Here is a 15,068-nt window from a genome sequence, read left to right as displayed (position 1 = left end):
TATTCCTGAGCCCATGTTCCAGATTCTCTGAATTTTTGTATGATATTATGAACTGTAGATGATAATAACTTCAAACTCTTTGCAATTTTTCTCTGAGAAACTCCTTTCTAATATTGGTGAATTGGTGATCCTCTGCCCATCTTGACTTCTGAGAGATACTGCCACTCTGAGAGGCTCTTTTTAAACCCAATCATGTTGCCAATTGACCTAATAAGTTGCAAATTGGTCCTCCAGCTGTTCCTTATATGTACATTTAACTTTTCCGGCCTCTTATTGCTACCTGTCCCAACTTTTTTGGAATGTGTAGCTCTCATGAAATCCAGAATGAGCCAATATTTGGCATGACATTTCAAAATGTCTCACTTTGATATGTTATCTATATTCTATTGTGAATAAAATATAAGTTTACGAGATTTGTAAATTATTGCATTCCTTTTTTTATTCACAATTTGTACAATGTCCCAACTTTTTTGGAATCAGGTTTGTACATTTAATCACATTTTCATAATAATTATCTTTAAAATAACTTGATTCCATTCTAAAATGTATTGATAAAATGGTTTTACTCCATATATTTGTGTGTTGATGTATTTTTATACCACATTAAAGTATTGCTTAGCAACATGCTTAGGTCAAACTCCATTGGAATGGATGTGAGTCTCCACTCGCTTCATGTGGAGGAGCTGCTATGATCAGAGAGCAGCACAACAGGCTCTGAAACAGAGAGAAAGTCTATTTGTTATCACATGCTGTCCTTAAAAAACATCATTTATATTATAAATAAAAAGCATGATTTATATATAAATGAATATTAGTGCATGTAAACATGCTATCATAACATTATAAATTTGCAAGCTACATCATAGACAATGCAAAATATTAATTTGTTTGTTTTTGATACTGCATTGAATTGTTTCTGATCTTTTCCTCTGCAGTTTAAATGACACCAAATGAGAGTATTATGGGATATCCAAGCGGGATGCACCTCTTATTGGAGCTGTATTTTGTCTCATCGTTTGTCTTTACGTTTATTGGGAAGCTGTAAGAAGCTTCGTTTTTTACAACTAAAATTACTGCGTTAGTCATGTGATCTAATTTCCTGAACGCCGGAGGGAGTAATTCAGAGCAGATGTTTATGCATTCAGATCCTCGGTCTGGTGCTGTCTGTCCTGTAATCAGTGAAAAGGTGAGTCAACAAATGTATTTAAGCAGACCTGTGGTTATTCCATCACATACAGAGTTTGTGGATTAAGCATTGCCTGCAGATACAGATAGTGCAAACATTATCTATTTCAAACATGCATGGATTCGTCAAACAGAGCACACACATGTAGGAATTTCACCACATGTCATTTTGAATTCTTGAAGATATCAAGGCCAATAATGCTGCATATGCATATATATATATATATATATATATATATATATATATATATATATATATATATATATATATATATATATATATATATATATATATATATATATATTTATATGCATATAAAATTTCAATTGTTTTAGTTATGATTACATTATAAATCAATGTCATCTGAAGTTTTGAAAAACAAAGAAAAAATTCAAACAGGTAAAACATTTCAAAGAATTAAAGGATTTGTCTCCTGTTTCAAAGAATCTGTACACAAATCAGTTAAAAGAGTTGTGTAGATTGCAAATCAAAAACATTTAGAGATATGAAAACCAAGAAAAATGCCAAATAAAAATATAATCATAAGCAGTTTGATCAGTAACAGGGGTTATGAGAAGAACTCTTTCAACGTTACAGTTAAAGGTGCCCTAGAATTAAAAATTGAATTTACCTCGGCATAGTTAAATAACAAGAGTTCGGTACATGGAAATGACATACAGTGAGTCATACATATTGTTTCCTCCTTCTTATATAAATTTCATTTGTTTAAAGGACCTCCGAAAAAAAGGCGAATCTCAACATAACACTGACTGTTACGTAACAGTCGGGATCATTAATATGTACGCCCCCAATATTTGCATATGCCAGCCCATGTTCAAGGCATTAGACAAGGGCAGCCAGTATTAACGTCTGGAGCTGTGCACAGCTGAATCATCAGACTAGGTAAGCAAGCAAGAACAATAGTGAAAAATGGCAGATTGAGCAATAATAACTGACATGATCCATGATTACATGATATTTTTAGTGACATTTGTAAATTGTCTTTCTAAATGTTTCGTTAGCATGTTGCTAATGTACTGTTAAATGTGGTTAAAGTTACCATCATTTCTTACTGTATTCACGGAGACAAGAGCTGCCACTATTTTCATTTTTAAACACTTGCAGTCTGTATAATTCATAAACACAACTTCATTCTTTATAAATCTCTCCAACAGTTTGTAATGTTAGCCCGTTAGCCACGAAGCACAGCCTCAAAATCAAATGTAAACATCTAAATAAATACTATACTCACATGATGCATGCAACATCTTATAAAGATCCATTTGAGGGTTATATTAGCTCGGGGGGCAGGGAGCGCGTGATTTAAAGGGGCCGCAGCCTGAATCGGTGCATAGTTAATGATGCCCCAAAATAGGCAGTTAAAAAAATTTATTAAAAAAATATTTATGGGGTATTTTGAGCTGAAACTTCACAGACACATTCAGGGGACACCTTAGACTTATATTACATCTTGTAAAAACTGGTTCTAGGGCACCTTTAATAACAACTTGATAATGAAAGATCGAAATTGAAAGTTGCTGTTTTTAAAGACTTTCATACTCTTTTGGGATCTTGCGTGTCAAAATCCAGCTGTCAGTCACTGATTCCAAAAAGTGCACTATACTAAAGGGTATGTCAGTGCAGTGAGGGGCATGAAATATTGTAGACAATAGTGATAGCATGCACTTTCAACAATTGCTGAAAGAGAATGAATTTAACCAAAGTCAATGGCCCAAACAAAGTGCCCAAGTAAAGGGAACACTAATCACCATAATGGCAATTTCAAACACACTTCAACAACTTTTGTACATGTACCATATGATATGGTTCGTAATAAGTGTATATGGTAATGTTGTTTTTGAAGCATCCTTTGGTGAGATATCATTGATTTTATTTTCAGTTGATTCCATCTAGTGCTGTCTGCTCATCTAATCTCTTTTATCTGTTCTTGTTGTTCCTCTTATCTTCAGTGATTCTGCTTGTTAACAATAGGTGTCATCACGAATGCTCAACCATCACTTTTTATAATGTAACAGCATAATTCAAGATAAATGAGTCTAATTTGAAAAGGAATATCAGAATGCCAAATCCTGACGAAAGGAGGAGCTGGGGATGGAGGAGGGCAATTAGCTCCTCAACAACACGATAAAGCTGCTGATAATACTGAATGAACCTTACATTGGGATGCTGTGATAGACGCCATATTCCTATAAGTAGACGTGGATCAGCTGATGCGAGCTTGACTGAGGTGACCTGCCAGAATTTAAACTGAATTAACATATTATCCTAACCCTAAAACACAACGGTTGGTAACCCTCTTGAATATTTAACCTAATTTGTTTCAATATATGATGAGGCCCTATATATTTTTTATTTATTTTATTTTTTTTGATGGAAAGAAAGACCTTATTTTTCAACACAGACGCAAGATATTTTCTGTGTATGAACAACATGAGAACGCTGGTGTGTGGCCGACTTAAAGTGCAGCAAACGGATATAACATTTCACAACATCAATCACCATATTATTGCACAGATAAAAGCCTTGAGCATTCAAATTTAAAATGGCTGCGCCCGCTCTTTTACATTAAAAATAAGCTGGAAAGAGAATAAAAATGTAATCTTTTCCATGGTCTAGTCTTTGCATTTGTTTTCGTGTTTAATTCAGGTCTCCTCTGTTGGAGTAGAACTGGCTAGATGGCGCTGTCGCAAAAAAACGAGGGTTGCTAGAAATGCGATCCTGAAACTGCAGCCTCCGGTATTGCAGGAATATAGTATTTCGTCATTGGCAGGGAAAGAGTTAAGTTAGCAGCATATATAATAAAATCCACATCACCTCAAATTGACCCGCATCACCCGAACATCATCACAGTTGTGATTTTTCAGATCTTTCACCTGCATTTCCTGCTGGAAGCCACTCTGTGCTTTTCTTCCAATTTCCCTATTCTGAGGAACGCTTTCACACACCAGGGTAATGAATGAGAATCAGTGAACCGCTGAAGCTTGAAGGACCGAACCCAGATGCAGTCGACTGGCATCTGTCCAGCTCTGCAAGCTCGTCACTGACAGCAGGAAATCCAATTAGAGAAGCAAAAGTCATCTCCGACCTGTGCCAGTTCTCCAGCCAGTCCTGCTTCCCCTGCTATGCATCAACACAAGGATAAAAAGAAGCCGAAGTCAGTCATTCTTGGAAACAGAATGCTAATTGGTAGGGAAAGAACAAACAATTTAATGTCGAGTGTCGTCCAGTGGAGGCCTGATCCTGTTTGGACAGCTTCCTCCTCCCATTCTGCCATATGTAAACTAATTATTAAATCAGATTTACAGTATTTGAAGAGCGGGAATGAAATCTGGAGAGCAGTGAGAGAAATTTAATAGACAAACTGGGCATCTCTGAAGCTCTGAGGATTGTTTCCCTCTGCAGTAACACTAATTCTCTGCAGTGATCTTCCATCAGTCGCATGGCTTCTGTCGTCTTTTGTTAGCGATGCAAATTTGACCGCGGTAATTAGTTGCCTGGCGTCTCTATAACCGAGAATAAATGATTTCTGCATCAATAATTCATTCAGCACTGTCTGTAAGTGTTTGAATCCCATTAATTAGCTTCACCACACATTCCAGGGTACGCAGGTTTTCTGGGTTTTTCCTGTTCCGCAGAACCTTCTGAACTCTGTAACTTCAATGAATCTATTTGCGTTCTCATTTAAGTAAGTTTTTCTATGAGAAGATTTAGCAGTATTCAGAAATCTGTTCTGAAAAGACCAGACTGCTCTATTAATTAAAACAATTACTTACACAATGTCATTGAACAGGAAGGAAATAAAGAGCTCAAGTGAGTCATCATCTTGAAGTAAATTCAGTTTTTTTTAGAATACGTAGTCTACTCTGTGTACAAAAAATGCTGAGAATTCATTTAATCAAAGCCAATGGCCAAGTGCCCAACTCAAGGAACACTGATCACCATAATGGTGACTAAAAACAGACTTTAACATCTTTTGTACATGTACCATATGAAAGAAATAAAGCCAAACTGGTTTGTCATAAATGTAGATGGTAATGCTGTTTTTGGAGATGTTTAATCATCCTCTGGAGCTCGGCGTAGCACTCTAAAAAATGTCATTAAAAAATGTAACCCAATGGTTGGGTTTGTCCATATTTGACCCAAATTTGGGTTGAAACAACCCAGCATTTTTTAGTATATATGGACTGGTGGTACAGACCTCACATTTTACAAGATAATGATGCTCAGGATCTGTTGTGCACCAAATCGTCCGCCATCGTCCAGTCAGTCATGTGATGTGATAAGTGAAATCTGACTCCTGCTGCACTGTGATGCATGCAACTCTGCAGCTCGTGCTGTATATGGAGCAGAACATATGCTTTCAGTTTATTATTGTAGCGACCGTTGTCCAACCGAACTAAATGGTTTTTATTTCTATAAAAAAGCAAAACGCCAGTGGGGGTGATGCCGTGGTGGCCAGTAATATAATCGTGTATGGCCAAACCAAGTGTGGAAAAGTTTGATTGCCCCCTGGTGGCTGGCTGCAGTATAGGCCATAAACCCCACCCTCTCCATGTAGTTATTAGTTATTTGATGCTATAAAAACGGGGTGTAACATCATAATTGATAGTAAATGAGTCTGCAGGAGCCGGAATGTGATACCGCGACTCCACCTCAGGATCACTACTACGCAGACTCAGGCTCTGAATAACGTCATCAGAAATGACAATTACTGGGATATTTTGGCTTCATTTTTATACAGTGGAAGGAAGTGGAGACACGTCATCCATCTTTTTTTACAGTCTATGGGCCGAATACAGTGTAACACACTGGTAACACCAACTACTGACCGTTTCCTCCAGACATAACGCTTGGAACTGAGGTTCATCAGACCAGAGAATCTTGTTTCTCACAGTCTGAGAGTCCTTTAGGTGCCTTTAGGTGTTTTCATGTGTTTTCACTGAGGAGAGGATTGAGTCTGGCCATAAAGAGTATACATTTTTAATTACGTTCTCATAGATGTACTTCTCATGTGACTTTTGCCCCTTCAGTATTCATAAGGACACTTGTAATTGTAGAACATTTTGCTCATCATTATTAACAGTTCCTTGCTATAAAAAGGTAAGTAAAGAAAACATATTTAATAGTTTTGATCTATAAAGTTCTTGTAGTCCTTATTTCACTCAATTTTTCTGAAGTGAGAAGATGTGTTTTGTCCTGTTTGACATGACAGACACTCTGAGCAGGTTTATGGCGTGAAAAAGAAGACACGTTTGGCCAGTCCAGCTTGTTGCTGTAAAGATAAGACTGGAGTAGGTGATTCAAAAAACTTCAAAATGAGAAATGATATCTGGATGGTCTACCGCCAGATAAGCGCTTCATCGTTAGGGCATTTCATGCCTTTTCCACCCGTCTGCCATGATAGACAGGTGTGTCGCACCACCTGAAGGGATTATCCCATCCCGACCTCAACCACAAACCATCTTTAACATTCAGTTTTTCCATCCTAATCCTGAATTTGAGATGAAATGGCATTTATAGTGGATGATAGATGGTGGGAATTCTGTACCATCAAAGCTCCTGTAAAAGGAATGATTTGCAAGATGACATTCACTACAAAAAAAAAAAAAAAAAGAAAAAAGAAAAAAATTTCCGTAGTGAGTATTTTATCTTAATTTTACAAATATCTTAAAATCAAGCAAAATGACTAAAGATATTAAGTCTTGTTTTCTGAAAAATGTATCAAAATTAAGGGTATTTATGCTTAATTCAAAAGGAAAACAAGTTTGTTTATTACCTTGAAGGCAGATTTTTTTTTTCTTGTTTTAAACATAAACTCACTTAATTTTGATACATTAAATATTTTTTCAAATTGTTCTAGATTTAGAATGACAAAACATTTCTATTTTTACTTTTATTTATCAGAATTTTTAATCATTACTGCTGTATGCTTGTGTGTATATATGTGTGTGTGTGTGTGTATATATATATATATATATATATATATATGTTTCAAATCTTTTTCAAATTTGTTTGTCTTTTTTTTTTTTTTTACAAATCTCATAAACTTATATTTTATTCACAATAGAATATAGATAACATATCAAATGTTGAAAGTGAGACATTTTGAAATGCCAATGCCAAATATTGGCTCATTTTGGATTTCATGAGAGCTACACATTCCAAAAAAGTTGGGACAGGTAGCAATAAGAGGCCAGAAATGTTACAATGTACATATAAGGAACAGCTGGAGGACCAATTTTGACCAACTAATTAGGTCAATTGGCAACATGATTGGGTATAAAAAGAGCCTCTCAGAGTGGCAGTGTCTCTCAGAAGTCAAGATGGGCAGAGGATCACCAATTCCCCCAATGCTGCGGCGAAAAATAGTGGAGCAATATCAGAAAGGAGTTTCTCAGAGAAAAGAAAAATTGCAAAGAGTTTGAAGTTATCATCATCTACAGTGCATAATATCATCCAAGGATTCAGAGAATCTGGAACAATCTCTGTGCGTAAGGGTCAAGGCCAGAAAACCATACTGGATGCCCGTGATCTTCGGGCCCTTAGACGGCACTGCATCACATACAGGAATGCTACTGTAATGGAAATCACAACATGGGCTCAGGAATACGTCCAGAAAACATTGTCGGTGAACACAATCCACCATGCCATTCGCCGTTGCCGGCTAAAACTCTATAGGTCAAAAAAGAAGCCATATCTAAACATGATTCAGAAGCGCAGGCGTTTTCTCTGGGCCAAGGCTCATTTAAAATGGACTGTGGCAAAGTGGACAACTGTTCTGTGGTCAGACGAATCAAAATTTGAAGTTCTTTTTGGAAAACTGGGACGCCATGTCATCCGGACTAAAGAGGACAAGGACAACCCAAGTTGTTATCAGCGCTCAGTTCAGAAGCCTGCATCTCTGATGGTATGGGGTTGCATGAGTGTGTGTGGCATGGGCAGCTTACACATCTGGAAAGGCACCATCAATGCTGAAAGGTATATCCAAGTTCTAGAACAACATATGCTCCCATCCAGACGTCGTCTCTTTCAGGGAAGACCTTGCATTTGTCCAACATGACAATGCCAGACCGCATACTGCATCAATTACAACATCATGGCTGAGTAGAAGAAGGATCCGGGCACTGAAATGGCCAGCCTGCAGTCCAGATCTTTCACCCATAGAAAACATTTGCCGCATCATAAAGAGGAAGATGCGACAAAGAAGATCTAAGACAGTTGAGCAACTAGAAGCCTGTATTAGACAAGAATGGGACAACATTCCTATTCCTAAACTTGAGCAGCTTGTCTCCTCAGTCCCCAGACGTTTGCAGACTGTTATAAAAAGAAGAGGGGATGCCACACAGTGGTAAACATGGCCTTGTCCCAAATCTTTTGAGATGTGTTGATGCCATGAAATTTAAAATCAACTTATTTTTCCCTTAAAATGATACATTTTCTCAGTTTAAACATTTGATATGTCATCTATGTTGTATTCTGAATAAAATTTTGAAATTGGAAACTTCCACATCATTGCATTCTGTTTTTATTCACAATTTGTACAGTGTCCCAACTTTTTTGGAATCGGGTTTGTAAAAACAAAAGAAAAAAAAAAAAAAAAATTCTGTCAAAAATGACAGAAGAGCACCAGAGGGTTAATCATTATTGGTGTATGAATATGTATTACATATATATATGTATACACACACACACACACACACACACACACACACACACACACACACACACACACACACACACACATACATACATATATAAGCATAAACTCACTTAATTTTTATATTTTTCAGCAAACAAGACTTAATATGTTATCTCATTTTGCATCTCAAGTAAATCTATCTTGATTTAAGAATGTTTAGATATTTGTACTGGAAAACAAGACAAAAATCCTAAAAAAGGAAATCATTTTTTTGCGGTGTTGGTTTTGTGATTCTACCTTGGGAAATGTGAACTGGAACGAGATCATAATCGACGGAAAGGCCAGGACGGAAAACAGCTTGGATTTACACAGACACTAAATCAATGGTAAAATCTTACAATAGTTTGGAAAAATCCAATGAAGACAGTGAAGACCACCGGGACTCACACACATACCGGCAGAAAGCCAAGACGTCCCCAAGGAACAAAGAAGAAAGAAAATAAAGCAGCTCTATCATTTCACCTTGAATGCATTTCATCAAGCTGCTCTTATCCACGGTCTTTCTCGCTCCGGGCGGCTCTAGACCCCGTCACTCCAGGGACAATGTTGGCTGTCACGCCGTGAACGCTGCCCACTGAAGCCTGACTGCCGGATTGTCAAAGCCTTTGGAAAACAAGGACCTCCTTTTCCGTACACAAGCCTCAGAGACGTGCATGGTGCGGAGCGTGTATCCGGACTGTTAGAAACATGGAACTAAACGAAGTCCTGACAGTTTGACCAACTGACCGTGAGATTAAAAGATGAGGTGAGAAGTGAGACAATCGAGCAATAGAGCAGGAATGAACTAGTGAAAAGTGTTTAGCCGTAATGAAAATGTGTCACTGCAAAGCCTTTCTGCTGATAAACAGGGGACACTTTGTTTAAAAAAATCATCAATCTGCTCACTTCTTTCTACTGATTGACACGGTTCATGTTCATTTTCTCTCAGTCTTTGATTCTGGAAGTATTTTCCCTTTAATCTTATTTATTTCAAAACAATGAACCTGAGATAAATCAAACTACACTGAAAAAAAAAATGGTTGTAAAAATGATTTTCACTCTGAAATTGCAAGTGAATTTCACAAATAATTACAAAGAAATGCCAAGTAACACTGAATTAAACAAGAGATTTTGAAGTAGAAAGACTGAAATTGTAATTTCTTGTAAAAAAAAAAAATTCTTGTGAAATTTAGCAATTTCTAAGTGAAAAGTGTTACAAAGTAAATCGATTACGACATTTTTTAATGACTAAATAAACTACTTATTCTATGAAATGCAGCAGATGACAATCAAATCAGACAATCTTAACTATACAATAATAAAAATATCATATTTTTGCAAAGTATTTAAATATAAACACAGTAGTTTGAGAATATAAGGAGACCTGATTATGTCATCTGCAATGCTTCATGGGAGCAAGAGCTCTTTTCCTCTGAATTATGGGTAATGTAGTTCTTTACTGGGAGGTTTTTAAAAAGTTATTCCACAGAAACATATTTCACATAACATCCTTAGACCTCATAATAGGTTTTCTAGAAATTTCTGCAAATTTCTGTGTTAATTGTTTTTTTTTTTTTTTTTTTTAGAAAATTAGGTTGTAGTAACTTAATGAAATTGTCTTCAGAAATTCAGCAGTGGATTTCTAGTTCCCAGCATGCTTTGCAGGACTGGATAAGGAGAATAAATGTTAAAATTAAGTGTTATTTTATGTGTTTTAGTGAAGGGAAAGACCTGTTAGTGTTTAATGCTGTTGTGTTTGACATTTAAAAGAGTTTCTGTAATGTTGAAGTTTTTGTGGTAACTGTTGAAGGTAAACACTACATTGACTCTATAGCAATGACTGCACTAATGCCAGTGACAAGTAATATCTTACTTGTTAAAGGTCCCGTTTTTCGTGGTTTTTTGAAGCTTTGATTGTGTTTATAGTGTGCAATATAACATGTGTTCATGTTTCGCGTGTAAAAAAACACAGTATTTTTCACATAATTTACTTATCTGTATACCGCTGTTTCCACTGTCATAAAAACGGGCTGATGACTTCCTTGTTCTATGAAGTCCCTCCTTCAGAAATACGTAACGAGTTCTGATTGTGCCAGCGGTTCCTGTGTTGTGATTCGGCAGCTCTTAGCGCATCTTGCCCGGAAAGGTCACGCCTCTTACCATAACGTGGAGATGCACGCGCTCAGTGTTATTGTAAACATGTCTTTAATTTTACCCTATCAATTTGAGCCGGAATCAGACCCGGTGATTAGACTGCGGGATGAAAATAACAACGTTTCGGCGACATGGCGACAAACACACTCTACAAACGCAACTCTTGTGTATTCCTGTGGGCGGAGGTTAGTCAAAAAACTGTTTTAGTGACGTCATTAAAGAAGGAAGTAGAGGGATGTAGTCCAAACTGGCCGTTCGATGTAGGCGACTTCTGTTAAATAAAATATCTCGCTTGGCATTGAACTTTGAGCTTTAAAATTTTACAGATTTTATTTATACTCTAACAACAACATTACACACTAACTAAAGTTTGAAACATGGGATCACGAAGAACGGGACCTTTAATTAAATAGCATGTGCTATGATAGCTTTTTTTTTTTTTTTGAGTAATCAACTTAAAAAATTGTGTTTATGCTACAAATGATTAAGTTCCTCTAACCCAATGTAGCTTGTCGGTTGAACATAAATTCATGGCGTGGCGTGTCAAAAGATAATAGAACCCATTACAATCTGTGATATTTTCTACACTGGATGCAGCGCTGAAGACAGCTTCCAGAATCTACATGAGTTTAATGCTGGATTTGCACAAAGCTAGGCTTTTACTGAAAGATGGAGTAGTTCCCACTTTAAAAGCAGAAGCTGCTGTTTATTGGCTTCAAACTGTAAGTAGGTTTTATTGTTTGTACATGTCTTTTAAACGTATAGTTCTGTTGCTATTTTTTGGTTGCATCAAGGACATATACAAAGAGCAACTCGTTTTTGCTTCGCTAGCCAGTTAGCTGTATTATAGTGCATACTTCTCCAACACCAACAAACTTCTACAGGTGCTGGTCATATAATTAGAATATCGTGAAAAAGTAAAAAAAAAAATTATTGTAAATTATTTAAAAAAATGAAACTTTCATTTATACTAGAATCCCTACATGTAAAGTAAAACATTTCAAAAGTTTTTTTATTTTTTTTTATTTGTTGATTATAGCGTACAGCTAATGAAAGTCCAAAATCCAGTATCTCAAAATATTAGAATATTTACATCTGAGTTTCATTAAATGACCATCCCTACAGTATAAATTCCGGGTATCTCTTGTTCTTTGAAATCACACTATTGGGGAAGACTGCTGACTTGGCAATGGTCCAGGAGACAATCATTGACATCCTCCACAAAGAGAGTAAGTCACAGAAGGCCATTACTGAATGTGGTGGCTGTTTACAGAGTGATGCATCAAAGCATATTAAATGCAAAGTTGACTAGAAGGAAGAAATTGGGTAGGCAAAGGTGCACAAGCAACAGGGATGACCACAAGCTTGAGAATACTGTCAAGTAAAGCCGATTCAGACACTTGGGAGAGCTTCACAATGAGTCAAGCCGGAAGCCGGAAGCCGGAGTCAGTGCATCAAGAGCCACCACACTCAGACATCTTCAGGAAAAGGACTACCAAGCCACTTCTGAAACAGAAACAACGTCAGAAGCATCTTACCTGGGCTAAGGAGAAAAATAACTGGACAGTGAACAGTGGTCGAAAGTCCTCTTTTCAGATAAAAGTAAATTTTGCATTTCATGTTGAAATCATGGTCCCAGAGTCTGAAGGAAGACTGGAGAGGCACAGAATCCAAGCTGCTTGAAGTCTAGTGGGAAGTTTCTGAAGTTAGTAATGATTTGGGGGGCCGTGACATCTGCTGGTGTTGGTCCATTGTGTTTTATCAAGTGCAAAGTCAGTGCAGCCATCTTCCAGGAGATTTTGGAGCACTTTATGCTTCCATCTGCTGACAGGCTTTATGGAGATGCTGATTTCCTTTTCCAGCAGGATTTTAGCACCTGCCCACAGTGCAAAAACCACTTCCAAGTGGTTTGCTGACCATGATATTACTGTGTTTTATTGGCCAGCCAACATGCCTGACCCCTGAATCTATGGGATATTTTCAAGAGAAAGATGAGAAACAGTCAATCCAACAATATACAGATGATCTGAAGGCTCAATAGTGCCTCAGCAGTGCCACAGGCTGATCACTTCCATGACACACTTCACTGATGCTGTAATTTGTGCTAGGAACAAGTCATTTGCTGTAATATGTGCTGCTGACCAAGTATTGAGTGTACAAATGAACATACTTTAAAGAACTTGAACTTTTCTGTTTTGAAAATCCATTTTTTGATTGATCTTAGGAATATTCTAATATTTTGAGATACTGGATTTTGGACTTTCATGAGCTGTACGCTCTAATCATCAAAATTTAAAAAAAAAAAAAAAAACTTTTGAAATGTTTTACTTTACATGTAGGGAATCTAGAATATATGAAAGTTTCATTCTTAAAAATAATTTACAGTAAAAAAAATGAACTTTTTCACGATATTCTAATTATATGACCAGCACCTGTATGTTCATAGACAAAAAGTTGTTCATGCCGTAAATTAAACGCTACCTTTACAAAAATGCGACTACTCAGTCATGTATTCGGCTAGTAAAGCTTTAATCAGGATAAAACTGTATATTGAAAGCTAACAAACCGCAGTGACAGCATCTATACACTTTGACACAAATACTAAATGAAATACCATTCTTAAATGTCCTTTAAAATCCATGATTGCTGTTCATCTAGGTCTGATTCAGGCTCAATTTGATACAGCAATATAATCAAATTGAGCATACAATATAACCGAAGCCCACGTAACCGGTAACAAATGGTAAGGGGCATGGCGTTTCCGGACACTTCAGCGAATCACAATGTCTCTGGATTACACTGGGCCTGCTAACCAATCTGAGCACATTGCGTATTTCGGAGGGAGTGGCTTCATAGAAGCAGGAAGTCAAACGAGCCGTTCATATGACAGTGGAAACAGAGGTGTAGAATAAAGGTAAAATATATGAAAAATACAGCGTTTTCAAAAAAACAAAGCATTAAGACATGTTAAACTGCGCCCCAAAAACACAATCAAGCCAAGAAAAAAACACTGAACCACCCCTTTAACAAAACTAAAACTATTAAAATCATTTATGGTAATTGAAGCAGAAATTAAATATAAATATTACATGAAAAACAAATATATGAAAATTGTTGCCTTGGCAGCTAATGGAAATAAGCGACAAAATTATTAAAACTGAAATAAGAATAAAGGAAAGCTAAAGAGAAATATATAAAAAAAATCTATTTAAAATGACAAAAGCACATAACAAAATGGCTCAAACTTAAACTAATATACTAAAATATTCATATATATAATAGTATATAAATGATACTACACTCTAAAAAATGCTGGGTTAAAAATAACCCAAGTTAAGTTAAATATGAACAAACCCAGCGGTTGGGTTAAATGTTTGACCAACCTGCTGGGTAGTTTTATTTAACTCAACTATTGTTTAAAAATGACTACATTTCTCACCTAAAATGAACCAAAAAATATTAAATTACTTATTAATAAATGTTCACCTTTTGATTATTATTGTTGCCTCTAGTAATTATGTGTCTGATTTTTAATTTCCAACCTATTTTGGATTCACTTTAATTCAACCATATAGTCATTCTTAAACAATAGTTGGGTTAAATAAAACTGCACAGCACATTTAACCCAACTGCTGGGTCAGAACAACCCAATCGCTGGGTTTGTCCATATTTAACCCAACTTGGGTTGTTTTTAACCCAGCATTTTTTAGAGTGTAACATAACACTGATTTACAGCACCTAAGATACATATTTCATTACACACACATTGAGATTTGAATAGCTAAAGTTTGTCTGTGATGGAAATGAACAGGATTATTAACTCTGTCACTCTATTTTAACTAATAAAATAAACCAATTGACTTTAACTCAGAATGATTCTGTAACAACATTAATATGAGTTCAGTCTGGGGACACACGAATGAAAAAACAGCTTGAAATGACAATCGAAATGACTCATTTCCATCGGATCAACTAGCAGCTGTGCACAAACTCACACGTGAATTATGTTTCTGCAACACATGGAGGCGT

The 15,068-nt window shown here is 36.3% G+C and overlaps 1 long non-coding RNA gene across 1 annotated transcript in view; it reads right to left on the bottom strand.

Moving 5' to 3' along the window:
- Nucleotides 1-441: 441 nt before the first annotated feature.
- The window catches only part of LOC125262464, a 35,420-nt gene continuing 20,793 nt past the window's right edge, over nucleotides 442-15,068 (bottom strand). Inside the window, exons 4-5 of the long non-coding RNA XR_007183573.1 lie at nucleotides 4,081-4,327; nucleotides 442-1,169 (exon numbers count right to left, since the gene is read on the bottom strand). This is a non-coding gene — a long non-coding RNA (uncharacterized LOC125262464). The remainder of the gene's footprint in view (nucleotides 1,170-4,080; nucleotides 4,328-15,068) is intronic.

This window comes from Megalobrama amblycephala, linkage group LG2 (genome assembly GCF_018812025.1).
Source record: "Megalobrama amblycephala isolate DHTTF-2021 linkage group LG2, ASM1881202v1, whole genome shotgun sequence".
Taxonomy (NCBI): domain Eukaryota; kingdom Metazoa; phylum Chordata; class Actinopteri; order Cypriniformes; family Xenocyprididae; genus Megalobrama; species Megalobrama amblycephala.
This window is presented reverse-complemented; position numbering and strand designations above follow the sequence as displayed.